Below are 17,107 nucleotides of genomic sequence, written 5' to 3'. Positions count from 1 at the left end.
CCACACCCTCCCGCACGCCCGCCGCCGCACACCTGCCCGTCACGGGGCGCGGGCTCCCCATGCCCACTGCGCGCCACCCCACCCCGCTACACACTCACACTCACACACACACATTCACATTCACACACACTCACACACACTCACACACTCAAACACACACACACTCACACACTCACACACACTCACACACACTCACATTCACACACACACATACACACGCACACTCACACACACGCACACTCACACACACACACACTCACACACACGTACACTCACACACACACTCACACACACACTCACACACACACACACGCACACACACACGACCCCCCCCCCCTTGCACCCTCTCGAGAGGCTCCTGCTCGCACCTGGCGGGGACCTCACATGGAGGCGCACAGGTCAGTCCGGCACAGTCCCACGGGCACACGGTGACACCCGGAGCTCCCACAGCACAGCGGTCCTACACAACCTACACCTCACCCACCGTGTGCATTTGCCTATGTGCTTCCTCCCTTCCCAGGAAATGACCTGAAGTGGGCGCCAGGGGTCCCAGGCTTGTCTCTCCCCGCAGGGACCTCTACGGCCCTGCTCAGCTGTGGGCCCTGCTCAGCTGTGGGATCCTGCTCAGCTGTGGGCCCTGCTCAGCTGTGGGATCCTGCTCAGCTGTGGGCCCTGCGTGTGGGAGCACTACCTGGGAGCACTGGGTCCTGATCCTGGCTGGCCTTCTGACCTGGGCAAGTGCTTGCCCTCTTGGGTCTCAGTGTCCCACATGGGCTGCCAACTCTGGTACCTTCCCTCAAGCTTCAGGGCAGCCCCTGGGTGCGCAGCAACGGACAGAGGTCACTGTCACCTTCTCAGGGAAGGGCGTCTGAACTCTCAGAACTAGGCTAATGCCCCGCCTACACAAATCTCATTAGAGCCCGAGCTGGTTTGGCTCAATGGATAGAGCATCGGCCTGAGGACTGAAGGGTCCCAGATTCCATTCCAGTCAAAGGCGCCTACCTCGGTCGCAGGCTCAATCCCCGCCCTGGTTAGGTGCGTGCAGGAGGCAACCAATTGATGTGTCTCTCTCATATCGATGTTTCTCTCTGTCTCTCGCCCTCCTTTCCACTCTCTCCAAAAAAATCAATGGAAAAATATCCCCAGGTGAGGGTTTTTTTAAATCTCATTAGAGAACATAAGGACCAGGGACCCCACATTTCCCAAAGAATGTTCCTCCAGATGCTGGACCCAGAAATGCTTGGGAGTGGGGGTGTGGTCAAAGTAAGTTGTTGTGGTTTGTTTGTTTTTTAATATATTTTTATTGACTTTCAGAGAGGAAGGGAGAGGGAGATAGAGAAAAAACATCAATGATGAGAGAGAATCATCGATCGATGGGCTGCCTCCTGCACGCCCCCCACTGGGGATGGATCTCGCAACCCAGACAAGTGCCCTTGACCAGAAATGAACCCAGGACCCTTCAGTCCGCAGGCCAACGCTCTATCCACCGAGCCAAACCGGCTAGGGCTCAAGTAAGTTTTTAAAATGCTGCATCCACCCTAGCTGGTTGGGCTCAGTGGATATTTGGCCTGTGGACTGAAGGGTCCTGGGTTCGATTCCGGTCAAGGGCACATGCCTGGGTTGGGGGTTCAATCCCCAGTGGGGGGCATGCAGGAGGCAGCCGATCCATGATTCTCTCTCATCACTGATATTTCTACCTCTCTTTCCCTCTCCCTTCCTCTCTGAAATTAATTTTTTTTAAATATATGTTTTGTTTAAATCCTGCATCCAGATCCTCCCTCCTTCTTGAGAAACTCGTGGTCACTTACCATGAGAAAGTCTACACCCTTATCTGCTGGTACAGCGGATACCATCTCTGAGCACTGGAAACTGCCCATGGTGCCTGCTGAGAGCGAGGGGCGGGGGGGGGGGGGGGCAGAGCTGGTACCGGAAAGCGCTGTGAGCTCCCCAAACTCCTTCCATACCATCCAAATTATATGACTTGTGCAAGCGTATTAATTATCCATAAAAACAAAGCTTTCAACAAATAAAGGTTCTGAAGCTCTGCAGTAAGGATTTGGGTTTGACTTTACATATCCCGGAGCCGGTTCCCAAATTTAATTGCCCACAGCCGTTTGTGGGTATGTTTTGTTTGTTTTTGTTTGGGGGGAGATCACCTGTTTACAACCAGGGGAAATGCTTTGCAAGTACTTAAGTGTAATGCAAATTCCTCTGTGCTCCGAGGAGGGAGCGGAGGCCCCACAGGGCAAGGAAATTGCCCAGATTCACACAGTGAGGCCGCAGGGGGAGGCGGCCGAGCCTGGCCCCAGCCCCGCTTTCTCCTCTCCCAAGCTCTGTGCTCAGACACACACCAGGCCTCCCTCCCAACACACCCCTTCCTCTCTGTGGCCCCGCGTCCTCAGCCTCTGGTACTCCTCCCACCCCCAGCCCTCCTCATTGTGAATATTTTTAACTTGGCCAGGGAACAGGGTGGGAGCCTTGGAAAATGAGACTGTGGTTAATTATTTTCTCATCAAGAAGCCTAAGCAGGGCCCGGAGAGAAGGCACAGAAACCAAAGGGCCTGCAGATACGTGGACGGAGCAGGGAGGGGACTTGGAGACCCAGCAGGGGGTAGCTGGGTGCCCAACACTACTGAAGAAGCTGCAGCTCCTGCAGGCACCACACTGACATGTTCACATGCACAGTTACACACACACACACACACACACACACACACACACACACTCCCCCACAGAGGGCATCGAGCCACACGGGAGGCAGCTGGGGATGTACCCGCTTCCCCACAAAGCAGAGCCTCCTCATCTGCATCCGGTCCCCGGGCATCCGCAGCACCGAGGGTGGAAATGCGCAATTAAGCATCACCTCCATTATTGTCCTCTTGTGGATTCTGCTCCAGCCACACCAGGAAGCAGGCACCGTGGCAGGGAGACAAGGGGTCTAGACCTCTTATCAGAGGCCCTGGGTCCTATCCCAGACTCACTACCAGGAGTGCTGTTCTCTGGAGCCTCAATTTCCTTCTGCAAAGCCAAGCGCTGACTAATCCCAGCCACACCTGGCGAGAGAAATTGTCTAGAAGCAGAGAAAGTGCCCTAGGGACCTACATTTGACCTTCGTTGTATCACTTTGGACAAATGCCTGCCCCCTCAATTTCTACATCTGTAAAATGGGCATCATAGCCCCCCTGTGCAGGGACTGCCTCTGAGCTGCAGTTCCTTCATCTGTGAAACGGGTACAGGGACATCATCAGTCTTCTTCCTACTTCATAGCAAAGCATGTCCCCAGGTCTTAAACCAGTCCCCATCCCACCACCTCTCACCCAGCTGGTCCGAACCACTTACCACCCACCCACCCACCCACCCACAGGGCTCTGGTTTAGGTCCACTCTGCAGCCAGAGGGATCACTTTAAAAACAGAACCGTTTTGCCCCTTGGTGTGGTGTGGCTCAGCGGTTGAGCGTCGACCTATGAACCAGGATGTCACGGTTCCATTCCAGGTCAGGGCACATGCCCAGGTTGCAGGCTCCGTCCCCAGTGTGGGGCATGCAGGAGGCAGCCAACTGATGAATCTCTCATCACTGATGTTTCTATCTCTCTCCCTCTCCCTTCCTCTCTGAAATCAATAAAAATATATTAAAAATAAAAAAGAACAGTTTTCTCTCCTACTTAAAACCCTCCAAAAGCTCCCCACCAAATTGGAACAAAATGCAAATGCCAGCTGCCCCAGCCCTCTCTCCTACTGCCCCACTCACTCACCAGCCTCACTCTGTTCCTGGAACTGATCAGCTTTTCCACCTCAGGGCCTTTGTCCAGCCTGTTCCCTCTGCCCGAAATGCTTGTCCCTCAGTTCCTGGCAGGGAGGGCTCCTTCTAGCTCTTCAGGTTAAATGTCACCCCCCTCCTTGGGTCAGGAGCATCCACACAGGCAGAGCGCCCCCGCACGCCCCCAACCCCTCGGTGCCATTTCCTCCGCAGCGCGTGTCTCCAGCGGACACCTCACTTTCCTTACCTGCCCCTCGCTGCTTCCACTCCAAGAACAGGAACGTCCTTGGTCCGCAGGAGTGGGCGGGAATGTTCCAGGAATAGTGGGGATGAGGAATGGAGTAGGACAAAAGAGGAAGTGGGAGAAGGGACAGAGCAGAAGGCCCCGGTTTCCCTTTTATCAGGCATGATGCTGTGTTATTGCTGTCTCCCCCACACCAGCCACACAGCCCCCAGAGGCGGGAGCGGCTTTTCACTCGCTCCTCCAAGGATGCCCCTGGCCCCAGCACCTTCGCTCTTCCCCCTCGGCAGCCTCCGAGCACATTCCAGGAATTGGAGCCTTGATTTTTCTCTCGTGCTGGACTGTAAATGTGGGTGTGTGTGTGGTAAACTGGGGCTCCCCAACCCAGCCTGCAGACTGATCACACCTCTTCTGGCCATCTCTTCACCAAGAGCAGGGCCTGGGTCCCACCAATCGAGACGTGACAGGGCCAGCACAGGACCTGGCACATAGTAGGTGTTCAACAGGAGACTGGTGAATAGACCCAGAACTGGGGAGAATTCCTTTTGATGGGCTGCACAACACTAAAGCCGGAGCGCCCAGGGTTCAAATCCCAGTACAATGTGTGTTTTGTGATCCTGGGCAAATTCCTAAACTTTCCTCACACAGCCTGAGTACAGGCTGGAGACTAAATGAGCACATTCATGCCCTGGCTGGTTTGGCTCAATGGATAGAGCGTCAGCCCACGGACTGAAGGGTCCCAGGTTCAATTCCAGCCACGGGCACATACCTCGGTTGCAGGCTCAATTCCTGACCTTGGTCGGGGCGCATACAAGGAGGCAACCAATCAATGTTTCTCCCTATCTCTCCCCCTCCCTTCCACTCTCTCTAAAAATCAACGGGAAAATATCCTCCTCGGGTGAGGATTCAAAATAAGTAAATAAATGAGCACACTCCGTTGAATTCATATGGTGTCTCTCCCCTCCCCGCTGCTCAGTGTCCCCCGAGGGCGCCTCTGTGCAGGAGGTCCAATCCCTGGTACCTATTCAATGGGGTTGGGGATGGGAGGGGGTGAGCTCGGGAGTCTGCTGTAACCAGTCACAGGCGTCTAGGCTGGAAGGGCCTTTAAAATTACCCTTTTAGCCCGGCCAGCACGGCTCAGTGGCTGAGCATCGACCTATGAACCAGGAGGTCAGGAGTTCGATTCCCAGTCAGGGCACATGCCCGGGTTGCAGGCTCCATCCCCGGTGTGGGGCGTGCAAGAGGCAGCCGATCCATGATTCTCTGTCATCACTGATGTTTCTGTTTCTCTCCCTTCCTCTCTGGAATCAATAAAAATATCTTTAAAAAAATAAAATTAAATTACCATTTTACATCAGCCACAGAAAGAAGGAAATTTTGCCATTTGTGACAACATAGGTGGACCTTGAGGGCATTGTGCTAAGCGAAATAAGTCCCACAGAGAAAGACAAATACTGTATGATCGCACTTATGTGTGGACTCTTAAAAAAAAAAAAAAAAGAACTCAGAAACAGAACAGAGCGGTGGTTGCCAGGGGTGGGGGAAATGGGTGAAAGGGGTCAAAAGGCACAAACTTCCAGTTACAAGACGAATAAGTTTGGGGAATGGAATGTGCAGCAGGGGGGGGCTGTGGTGAACAATCCTGTGCTGTATATTTGAAAGTTACTCAGAGAGTAACTCCTAAAAGTTCTCATCACAAGAAAAAAACAGCTGGTAACTGTGTGAGTTGATAGATGTTAACTCAACGTATTGCTTCTCATTTCGCCATCGATACCTACACCCATCACTATGTTGTACAACTGAAATAAATACGGTGCTATGTTCATACAGCTCAGTAAAACTGTGGGGAAATAAATGCTACCATTTGTAGAATTTGGAGAAACTGAGGTTGGAGGCTGCAGGGGCCTGAGCGAGCCGCAGGCTCTCCAAGGCGGACACAGGAAGGAATGGCCCGCAGAGACTGTCCTCAAGGCTGGGGACCCTGCAGGGGCAGAAGGAAGAGGGGGTGGCCCTGTTTCCACCCTCCCTTCCCCCCAGGGCTACCCCAGCAGCCTTGGTATAGGGGAGGGGCTGGGGTATAAATGGTGACTCACCCTCATCACTTTTGGGATCAGAGACCTGTATGCCTGCCTCTCCTTGGGCCCCCATGGGGCTGGGAGCTGAGCTGAGGCGGGGGGTCCCTGGCTGGGGGTTCGGGCTGGGCTAGGGGCTGCAGAGAGCTGGGAGAAGACAAAGAAAAGGGCCAGAGTTGGAGTTGGGCTTCTCTGCCCGGCCCCCAGCCACCTGGTCACATCACGGGTCCTCTCTGTGCCTCTATTTCCCCCTCTGCACCATGCAACCATCCAAGGGAGACGCCCATCCCGAGGGAGACGCCCATCTCCTCCTGAGAGAAGACGGTGACTCCAAAGGGGATGAAAGACACCGCTGAGGGCCTCCATGGGAGCTCCAGCTGCCACCAGCTCTCGGGGGAGGACACCCAGCTGAGGAATTCCAGAGAAAGGCCTGAGGAATCATCCGGCTGAGTCAGGGGGAAAGGGCCGGCTGGGGACCTGCCTGCTCTGAGTCACTGGGGCGCCATGGGCTTGCGGGCTCGTGTGCCTTCCCCTGCTGCCTGCTGAGACCAGCTGTGGAGTCGTGCAGACCACGGTTCAAATCCCAGCCCCGCCCCTTCAGGGGGACCGCGACCCTGGGTGGGACTGAGAAGTGGACACAATAGTGGTTGTGTGTGGTTAAATGAATGACTTTATGTAAAGTGCTTGGCACGAAGTTGGTGTTCAGTGACAACAACCAGTTTTGAGAACTCCCCATATATGGGACAGGTTACGCACAAACGTTTTCTGGAATTCGCTCCTTCGATCTTCTTAACAAAAGTTGCTTAAAGTGGTAAGAAGAGGGAAGCCTCACCTCTGCCGAGAGACATCTAAAACTGAAGCGGAGCCCTAGCTGGTTTGGCTCAGTGGTTAGAGTGTCGACCTGCGGACTGAGGGGTCTTGGGTTCGATTCTGCTCAAGGGCACATCCCTCGGTTGCAGTCTCGAGCCCTGGCCCCTTTCGGGAAGCACCCGGGAGGCAACCAATCAGTGTCTCTCTCTCACGTTGATATTTCTCTCTCCCCCTCTCCCCATCCCTCCACTCTCTCTAAAAAAAAATAGTGAAAAAATATCCTCGGGGAAAGATTAACAATAACAACAAACTGAAGCAGAGGAAGAGGCAAGAGAGGGAAGGGTGGGTCCAGGCGGCAGGAACAGCCAGTGCAAAGGCCCAGGCTTGGAAAACCTCACGTTATGCTGCCAAAGGGCCCCTCATTCCTCTCACTTGCTGGGACTTGCACCATTCCCAGCCACCTGCCCTGCTCCCCTGTCCCCATGACTCAGACCCGCCCCCACAGCAGAGGCAATGAGGTGAGGGGGCGGGTCCTGCCCCAAGGCAGGTGAATAATCCACCCACTGGCTACACTGAGGGAACGGCAACCCCATGCTGGGTGCTGAACTCATTCCATCTCACGCAACAGCATCCCCAGGGGGCAGGCCTGTTCCCATCCCAGGGGGAGTGAGAAAGCAAGGCCGTGGGCAGAGCTACCCTGTCCCAACCAGGAACCTGGTGAATGAGCAGCCTCCAGCACACAAGGAAACCGGGTGTGAATCTCTTGTTTGTTACTGGGCTTTGGGGAGCTGAAACCCCCTTCCTGGGTTCCTTTCCCCCACATGCAGTGGGCGTGGCCTAAGTAAAATGAAGCTGCAGCCTGGCACGGGCTCTGGAGCCAGACTGCCTGCATTTAAACCTCTCTCTCTCTCTCTCTCTCTCTCTCTCTCTCTCTCTCTCTCTCTCTGTCTCTCTCTCTCCCTCCCTCCCCTGTGTTTGTGTGTGTGTGTGTCAGAACCTCAGTCTCCTTAAAATGGGGAAGAAACTAGTACCTATCTGATAGGACTGTTGTGAGAATGAAATGAGGTCATACACATAAATTGCCCTGCACCTGATAGGTGTGCTGCACATGGTAGGTGTCCTGCACCTGGTAGGTGTCTTGCACCTCGTAGGTGTCCTGCACATGGTAAGTGTCCTGCACATGGTAGGTGTCCTGCACCTGGTAGGTGTGCTGCACCTGGTAGGTGTCCTGCACCTGGTAGGTGTCCTGCACATGGTAAGTGCCCTGCACCTGGTAGGTGCCCTGTACCTGGTAGGTGCCCTGTACCTGGTAGGTGTCCTGCACATGGTAGGTGTCTTGCACCTGGTAGGTGTCCTGCACATGGTAGGTGTCCTGCATATGGTAGGTGTGCTGCACCTGGTAGGTGTCCTGCATATGGTAGGTGTCCTGCACCTGGTAGGTGTCTTACACATGGTAGGTGTCCTGCACATGGTAGATGTCTTGCACCTGGTAGGTGTCCTGCACCTGGTAGGTGTCTTGCACCTCGTAGGTGTCCTGCACATGGTAGGTATGCAGACATGGTAGGTGCCCAGTATAGTGCTGGCTGTTGCAATCGATGAGGGCTCTGCCAGCTGGGGAGACCTATGACTCTAGAAGAGCCTATCGCTCTCCAGCTTCCCCATCTCCTCTGCCTTCTGCCTAAGTCCCAGCACACCCGGACCCCACAGGAACCTTAGCGCTAGCCCTGCCCGCTCTGTCCAGAACTCTTTTCCCTCCCCTTTTCTCGAGACTGGCTTCTCCATCACCTTGAAGTCTGTGCTTAGAGATACACCCTCCCTAGAGAGGTTTCCCTGTCCTCAACTATTTTTCTGTCTCCACTTCCTGTTTGCCCTTTGAAGCTCGCAAGGAAATCTGTCGACGCTGATATATTTGTCTACTTCCATCTCCAACAGAATGCAAGCCCCCACGGGCAAAGGTGGTGCCCACCTCCTTCACTGCTGCACCCCTAGAGCCTAGCCCAGTGCCTGGCACACAGCTGGCACTCCAGAGATCTGGGTAGAACAAATGAATGAATAATACCTATTAGGCTTCCGATGTATGTCACACACAGTAAGCTCCCGGAACGCAGAGAGGGCAGGACCCCAGGGTCTGGGCAATGATAATACCGGCCAACGTTGCCGAGTGCTGTGCGTGCAGGGCTCATTCTGAGTGTTTTCCGTATAGTAATGCCTTTAACCTTCACAGCAGATCTGGGAAGTAGCCACTATTATGTCCCCACTTTATGGATGAGGAAACTGAGGCTCCGAGTTAAGTAACTTGTCCAAGGAATCAGCTGAGAAGTGGGAGATAGGGGATTTGAACCCAGACTCAGTCTGGTTTGGGAGTCAGCTTGCTTTTTTTTCTTAATAGGTTTTTTATTTTAGAGCAGTTTCAGGTTCAAAGCTAAATTGAGCAAAAGGTATGGCGATTTCCCATATACCTCCTGCCCCCATACATGCACAGCCTTCCCCATTATCACCATTCCCCCACCAGGGACTTGCTCTTAAACACTGACCAACGTGCAGGCCGGAAGCCTTCCTGGAGGAGGCGGGCAGAAACTGGGCCTGGTAGAGTGGGGCAGATTCCTGCACCACAGACAGGGAGCCCTCTGCCGCCTTGGCGAGAGGAGTGGACCGGGCTGCAGCTGGCATGACTGCAGTGGAGGGGCCCAGACGAGGCCTGGGGGATAGTTGCCAGGTGTTCCGTTACCTACTGGTGCATATCAACCCACCCCAGGACACGGCATAAAACCACCACCATTCACTCTGCAGCTGGACAGCTGGTCTCCGCTCCCAAGGCATCCGTCGGCACAGCTCAGAGGGCAGCCAGTGGCGGGACAGGGGGCTCCTCGGGCAGCTGTCTCTGTCTTCCTGGGGTCTCGCTGTGGGGTCTCCACACCATGGTGGCATCAGGACAGCCAGCTTCCCACGTGGCGGTTTCAAAGACGTGTGCCACAAGGGAGCCGGCGGAGGCCATCGCCCTTTACGACCTGGCCTTGGACGTCAGCCGTGGCACCTCTGACGCTGTTGGTCAAAGCAGCCACAAGCTCGCCCAGGTTGGGAGGGAGGGGACGGCAGGGCCTATACTGTACCTGTTGGTGGAGGACTGGCAAAGTCCTGGAAGCATGTGTGTGGCGTGGAAAACACTGTGCCGGGCGTTCCTAGAAAGTGCATATTGTCACCGTGGGCGACGGGGCCATCAAGGCGTCAGCCAGGTGCCTGCTCGGCGCGGGCAGGGAACATTCGGTCTCCAGGCCCTGGTGGAGGCGACCTCATGCCTCACCCCCTTTCCTAGCCTGGCTGGCGTGGCTCAGTGGTTGAGCAGCAACTATGAACCAGGAGGCCACAGTGTGACTCCCAGTCGGAGCACGTGCCCAGGTGGTGGGCTCGATCGCCAGCGTGGGGCGTGCAGGAGGCAGCCGATCCATCGATGTTTTTGTCTCTCTCTCCCTCTCTCTTGCTCTCTGAAATCAATAAAAATATATAGTTTTTTAAAACTCTTTCCTAAAGCTTTGAAAACATTTTACTCAGGTAAGAGACAGGAAGAGGCGCGGATCTCAGTGGGAGCTCAGTGGATTTTCACTGCGCGCTCCCAGGTGGCCACCACGCCGGTCAGGGCGGGCGTTTCCAGGACCAGCAGGACCTCCTGGCTGTCCCCCCCCCCCCCCGCCCCCCGCCCCCCGCCGTGGATCCGTCTCACCTGTTTCTGTTCTTCACAAAACGGAACCACGCAGGGCGCGCTCTTCTGTCTCTGGCGTCCTCCATTCACCACGCAGCAGTGCGCCGGTTCTTCCCCGCGGGCCCGTGTCTGCCGATTGTCCATTCTCGTTACAGAACAGCGTTCTGTGTGTGGCTACACTGTGTGATGGGCGTTTGGGTAGTTCCTGTTGGGGGCTGTGAACAGTCAGGTACACGCCTTCTGATAAACACGTACGGTACACGCCTTCCTGTTGGCGTCACAGCCAAGGGTTAGCCGGCTTGGTCACAGGGTCGGCATCCACCCAGCCTCCGGGGGCCTGCGGGCTTGTGTCAGCATCCACCACGCCCACCAGTGTCGGGGGGCGCGAGTTCCACGTCCTCGCCACCCCCTTAGGTGGTCAGCGTCATTTTCGCCCATCTATTGGGGGCGAAGGGGAAGCCACTGTTTTAAAGGAAATCTCCCGAGGAGCCACGTTTTTGAGACAGAGCCAGGAGAGGGGACGTGAAGGCAAACACCACGCCCCCTGGGGAGCCCCCGGGAGCCTGGCTGTTGCCTTCTGCGGTTGTGCTTGGCTCCACGCGGACATCTGTATGGAGTGGCTTTGTATTGATGAGTGAAAAGCGACAGCATAAAGCACATGTGAGCCCTCCTTGAAAAACAACTTGATAATGACAATCAGCCAACTGAGAGACGACTCTAAACAAGTGAACTCGGAAATGGAGAAGCTGTGGAAAAGGATTGAGGTGAGCCTCAAACCCACTTCACCAGAGAATTAAAACGAAACAATTGAGCCCCGGTCCCGGGTGGCTCACTGGTTATAGCATCGGCCTGAGCACCAAAGGGTCGTGGGTTTGATGACCAGTCAAGGGCACGTACACCTGGGTTGCAGGTTTGATCCTCCGCCCCAACCTGGGCATATGCAGGAGGCAATGAATCAATGTGCCTCTCATATCGATGTTTCTCTCTCTCTCCCACCCCTCCCCGTTCCTCCCGTTCATTCTCTCTAAAAAAAATCAGTGGCGCTCTAGCCAGTTTGGCTCAGTGGATAGAGCATCGGTCCTCAGACTGAAGGGCCCTGGGTTCGACTCTGGTCAGGGACACGTACCTCAGTTGCAGCCTCGATCCCTGGCCTTCGTTAGGGCACGTGTGGGAGGCAACCTCTCTCACATTGATGTTTCTCTCTCTGTCTATCCCCCTCCCTTCCACTCCCTCTAAAAATCAATGGAAAAATATCTTTGAGTGAGGATTAACAACAACAACAAAAACTAAACAAGCGAAGTCTTTCCAGCGGTGACGCCCTCCCAGACAACGTGCCTCTCGCTGAGGACCTCCTGCCTCCCTGTCCAGAAGAGAAGATGAGGAAGCGCCTGGGGCAGAGCCCAGTCCCTACGTCACGTCCGGGGTGTGAGATGCCCAGGACACTGTAAAATGATCCGTCTCTGGCCCTGCACCCACGGGGACTCCTGGTCCCCTGTGCGGCTGCTCCTGGGCCCTGGGCGCGGCAGGAGGCGGGGCCCGGCTTGTAGAGGATGCTCCTGCAGGAGCAAACAGCCCCGAAAGCACCGAATCAAGGTGAGGGGGGACCATCCCAATAAACACATTTTGGATTTTTAAAAAGCTAAACAGCCCGACCGGTGTGGCTCAGTGGTTGAGCTTCGACCTATGAACTAGGAGGTCACGGTTTGATTCCCAGTGAGGGACGTGCAGGAGGCAGCCAACCAATGATTCTCTCTCATCATTGATGTTTCTATCTCCCTCTTCCCTCCTCTCTGAGATCAATAAAAATATATTTTTTAGAAAAACCAAACAAGACGTTACGGTGAAAACACAGAATTTAAATGTTATAAACTTCAACAAATAGTAGCTGGAAAGTGGGTCAGGAGGAAGTGGGGGGGGGGGAGAGTGTAAAACAGCTAATTCATCTTCTATAGCAAAGAGTCAATTCATGCTGATAAATTGAAACATTTCGTTTTTTAAAAATTACTCCAAATATTTCAAGGAAAAGATAAGATCATCAGACTAGATAAAACCAGCCAGCCCAACTATATGCTACTTACAAGAGACATGACTTGATATAAGACAGAAAGGTTTAAAACAAAAGGAGATACCACACAAACAATAACCAAAGAATCCCACTGCCGCTGCCCCAGTGTCACCGAGGAGACTTGAAGATAAGAAGCATCCCTACAAATAAAAGGGACATTTCAAACATCTTGTATGCACCCCATAGCAGGGCTTCAAAATATAAGCAAAACTTGATGGAACTAACAGGAGGAACAGACAGACCTGGGTCAGAGACTTGCACACACGTCTCTCAACAAATTTGTGTGAATTCAGCGAAGTCACTAGCGATGGGGCCGAGGTACAAAATCAACTGTATTCTTTCCACTGGCCACAAACAGAAAACAACATTGTAAAACTGAAACCATTGAACTCCTAGAAGACAGCATAGGAGAAACATCCAGATGACCTTCGTTTGGTAATGACATTTTAGATACAACACCAAAGGCACCCTCCATGAAAGAAAGGATTGATGAGCTGGAATTCATTAACATTTAAAAGTTCTGCTCTGTAAAAAAAAAAAAACGCAGTCAAGAGAATGAGAAGACAAGCCACAGTCTGGGAGAAAATATCCCAAAAGACATATCTGATAAAGGACTGGTATCTACAATACACAAAACTTTAGCCCTAGCCCTGACCAGTTTGACTCGGGGGATAGAGCATCGGCCTGCGGACTAAAGGGTCCTGGGTTCGGTTCCTGTCAGGGGCATGTACCTTGGTTGTGGGCACATCCCCAGTAGAGGCTGTGCAGGAGGCAGCTGATTGGTGTTTCTCTCTCATCGATGTTTCTAACTCTCTATCCCTCTCCCTTCCTCTCTATAAAGAATCAATTAAAAAAAAAAAACTGTAGCCATCGCTGATGCACTAGGGTTTGGGGTTCAATCCCTGGTCAGGAAACATACAAGCTCAACCAATGAGTGCATGAATGGAACAGCAGGTTGGTGTTTCTATTTCTCTCTCTCTCTCTCTCTCTCTCTCTCTCTCTCTCTCTCTCTCTCTTCTCTCTTTCCCTTCCTCTCTAAAATCAATATTTTTAAAGTTAATAAATAAATAAAATAAAATATATAAAACTTTAAAACAACAATAAGAAAATGAACAACCCACCTAAAAAAGAAGCAAAGATCTGAACACCTCCAAATAAGATGTACAGATGACAAATAAGCATATAAAAAGATACTCAACATCATATGTCACTAGAGAATTGCAAATTAAAACAATAAGAAGAGCACTGGCCGGTGTAAATCAGTTGGTTGAGTGTTGTCCCATGCTCCAAAAAGGTTGCCAATTCAATTCTGGGTCAGGGCACGTGCCTGGGTTGCAGGCTCAGGGGCGTGCAGGAGGCAGACAATCAATGTTTCTCTCTCTCCCTTCCCCTTCCTCTCTCTCTAATATCAATAAAAACAGATTAAAACAACAACAGTGAGATATTACTTCTACCTGTTAGAATGGTCAAAATCCAAAACACTGACAACACCAAATGCTGGCGAGGATGTGGAACGACAGAAATTCATTGCTAGTAGAAATGCAAAATAGTCCAGCCGCATTGGAAGACAATTTGGCAGTTTCTTACGAAATTAAACATAATCTTACCATATGATCCAGCAATCACACTACTTGGTATTTACCCAAATGTGCTGAAAACTTAAGTCCACACAAAAACCTGCACAGGGATGTTTATGGCAGCTTCATTTATAATGGCCAAAACATGGGAGCAACCAAGATGTCCTTCAGCGGGTGAACAGATAAATAAACTATGGTGCATCCAGGCAACAAAATATTAGTCAGCACCAAAAACGAATGAGTTGTCAAGCCATGAAAAGACACGGAAGAACCTCAGATGTATGTGACTAAGTGAGAGAAGCCAATATGAAAAGGCTACCGCTGTATGATTCCAACTACGTGACATTCTGGAAAAGGCAAAACCATGGAGACAGTGAAAGCTCGGTGGTTGCCAGGGTTTGGGGGAGGGATGAGAGGAGCACAGGGGATTTTTAGGGCAGTGACACTGTTCTGTATGGTGTCATAATGATGGACCCATGTATTTACACCTTTGTCAAAACCCGTAGAATATACACCACCCAGAGTGGACCCTAATGTAAACCATGGGCTTTGGGTGAGTATGTGTCATCGTGGTTTCATTGATTGAAACAATGGGATGTTGTGTGGAAGCAGGGATATATGGGAACTCTCTGTATTTTCCACTCAATTTTGCTGTAAACCTAAAACTATGCCCAAAACCCTTAAATCTATTTTTAGAAATGAAACTATCTATAAGAGCATCAAAAACAGAAACTTCCTATGAGTGAATTGAACAAAAGGTGGGCAAGTCCCACCACACTGAAAACTACAAAATGTTATTGTGTAGTAGTCACCAGGAAAATCCAAATAAAACCACCATGAGCCCGGCCAGTGTGGCTCAGTGGTTGAACATCGACCTATGAACCAAAAGATCACAGTTCGATTCCCGGTCAGGGCACATGTCTGGGCTGCGGGTTCGATCCTCAGTGAGGGGCGTGCAGGAGACAGTCGATCAATGGTTCTCTCTCATCCTTGATGTTCCTCTCTCTCCCTCTCCCTGCCTCTCTGAAATTAATACCAATATATTTATTTTTAAATAAAACAGGATACAGTTTCAATTCCCCATCAGGGCACATAACTAGGTTGTGGGTTCGATCCCCAGTCGGGATGCATGTGAGAGGCAACCAATAGATGTTTCTCTCTCACATCAGTGTTTTTCTCTCTCTCCCTCCCTTCCTCTCTTTCTCTCAAATCAATAAAAATATCTTTGGGTGAGGATTAAGAAAAAAATTTACTTATAGAGTTACCATATGACCCAGCAATTTCACCCTCAGATGTAAAATACCCAAGATAATTAAAAATATATGTCCACACAAAAACCCACATGTAATATTCATAGCAATATCTCTATATATAAAAGCCTAAGCGACCATTAGACCGTTGGACCGTTTGACTGGTAGCTATGATGTGCAATGACCACCAGGGGGACAGACGCTCAATACACTGGCATGGAAACATGGAACAGACTGATGAACCTCAGAAAGAAGGGGGGAGGGGGAGGGCGGGAAGAGATTAACCAAAGATCTTATATGCATACTAGAGGCCCGGTGCACAGATTCATGCACCGGTGGGGTCCCTCAGCCTGGCCTGTGGGGATCAGGCTGAAACCAACAGTCCGACATCCCCAAGGGGTCCTGGATTGTGAGAGGGTACAAGCCAGGCCGAGGGACCCCACCGGTGCATGTATTTGTGCACCGGGCCTCTAGTTATTCATAAAAGCCCAAAAGTAGAAACAACCCAAATGACCATCAACTGATGCATGAATGAAAAAAAAAAAGTGTGTCATGGAATATTACTCAGCCATAAAAATGAATGGAGTTCTGATACATGTTACAACATGGGTGAACCTTAGAAAACATTATGCTGAGTGGAAGAAGCCAAACACAAAAGGCCATATGTTGTATGATTCTATTGATATGAACTATCTAGAACAGGTAAAGTCACAGAAACATAAAGTAGACTGGAGGTTGCCAGGAATGGGGGAAGGGGAACTTCTAATGACTATGAAGTTTTTTGGGAGCGACATATATTCTGGAATTAGATAGTGGTGATGATTATATAGCTTTATAAGCATACCAAAAACCACTAAATTGTATACTTTAAACGAGTGAATTGTAGATAGTGAATTATATCTCAATTAAAAATTTTAATAACATTATTGTGTGAAATTAAATAAGATCTAAATAAACCGAGGGATGTATCATTTTCATGGTCTAGAAGACAATATTATAAGCATTTCAATTCTCCTCAAATTACTCTACAGATTCAATACCGTCCCAGTCCAACTCCCAGCAGTGTTTTTCCCTGAAATTAACAAGCTGATTCTAAAATTTATGCGGCAATGCAAAGGAAAGGCCATTTATGTAAAAGACAACAATAAAGAACAAAACTGGAGAACTTATTGTACCAGATACAAGAGCGATTGTAAGTACAGGCATTTAGACAGTGTGGTGTTGGTACAGGCACAGACGGACTAACGGAACAGAACAGAGTCCAGAAACAAGCCCACACCCGACTGTGACCAAGCGACCAACCGACAGAGCAGTGCAGTGGGAGAGGGATGATGTCTTCAGGGAACAGTGCTGGGTCAACCGGATAGGACGTATATTGGTCAACCGGATAGCATATTGTATCTTGACCCCTGTCATAGCTTCCTGTGCTGCCGTAAAAAAAAAAAAAAAAAAAAAAGTCACCACAAACTTGTGGCTTAAAACAATAGAACTTTATACCTTTACAGTCCCGGAGGCCACAAGTCCCAAATCAGGATCGCGGGCCAAATCAAGGTATTGGCGAGGCCAGGCTCCCTCTGGCGGCCGTAGGGGAGAATCGTTACTTGCCTCTTCCAGCTGCTGGAGCTGCCGGCATCCCT

Source organism: Cnephaeus nilssonii (assembly GCF_951640355.1).
Source record: "Cnephaeus nilssonii genome assembly, chromosome: 6".
Taxonomy (NCBI): Eukaryota; Metazoa; Chordata; class Mammalia; order Chiroptera; family Vespertilionidae; genus Cnephaeus; species Cnephaeus nilssonii.
The sequence above is the reverse complement of the archived record's forward strand: the minus strand, read 5'-3'. Positions refer to the sequence as shown.